Genomic DNA, 573 nt, shown 5'->3' on the forward strand with positions numbered 1-573 from the left:
GTTACCCGTGGGAGGGAAGTGACATGGATTACTTATACGACGAGGTAAGCATATCATTAGATGGTTTGCGGTCCATCTTTGAGAGCTGTCGATTGTAAGTGTCTATCATTTTGAAGTTGTACGACACTAAGATGTAAAGAATTACTAATCACGATTACCTTACTAGTAGAGTTCTTTTGCACAGCTATTGTCAATGGAATTAACACTGGAAATTGATGGTGCTATATTTCATGTTCCAAATGCTAACGCAAGCTCCAATATTGATTCTCAGCTTTAACATGCCAAAATCACAATGCAGTGGGTGTTGTAAGGTAATTCATTAGGCACAAATGTTCAGTTGAAAAAAATCCTAAACTGTATTTATACATCAAACTTATCATTCGTAACATAATAATATGTTTTTTTCTGTGCTAGGAACCGTTTGTAAATAAATGTCTCAGATGTATATGACTGCTTAGTTTGTTGCTTTTGACAGTGAAATCACTAAGCTTGCAATGTGTCAGGACAGCAAAATCATCTCAGCTGATGGTTAGCTTTACAATTTCGTTGGTTTCTTTTTCCTATTATGTTGGA

Source organism: Brassica oleracea, chromosome C3, assembly GCF_000695525.1.
Source record: "Brassica oleracea var. oleracea cultivar TO1000 chromosome C3, BOL, whole genome shotgun sequence".
Taxonomy (NCBI): Eukaryota; Viridiplantae; Streptophyta; class Magnoliopsida; order Brassicales; family Brassicaceae; genus Brassica; species Brassica oleracea.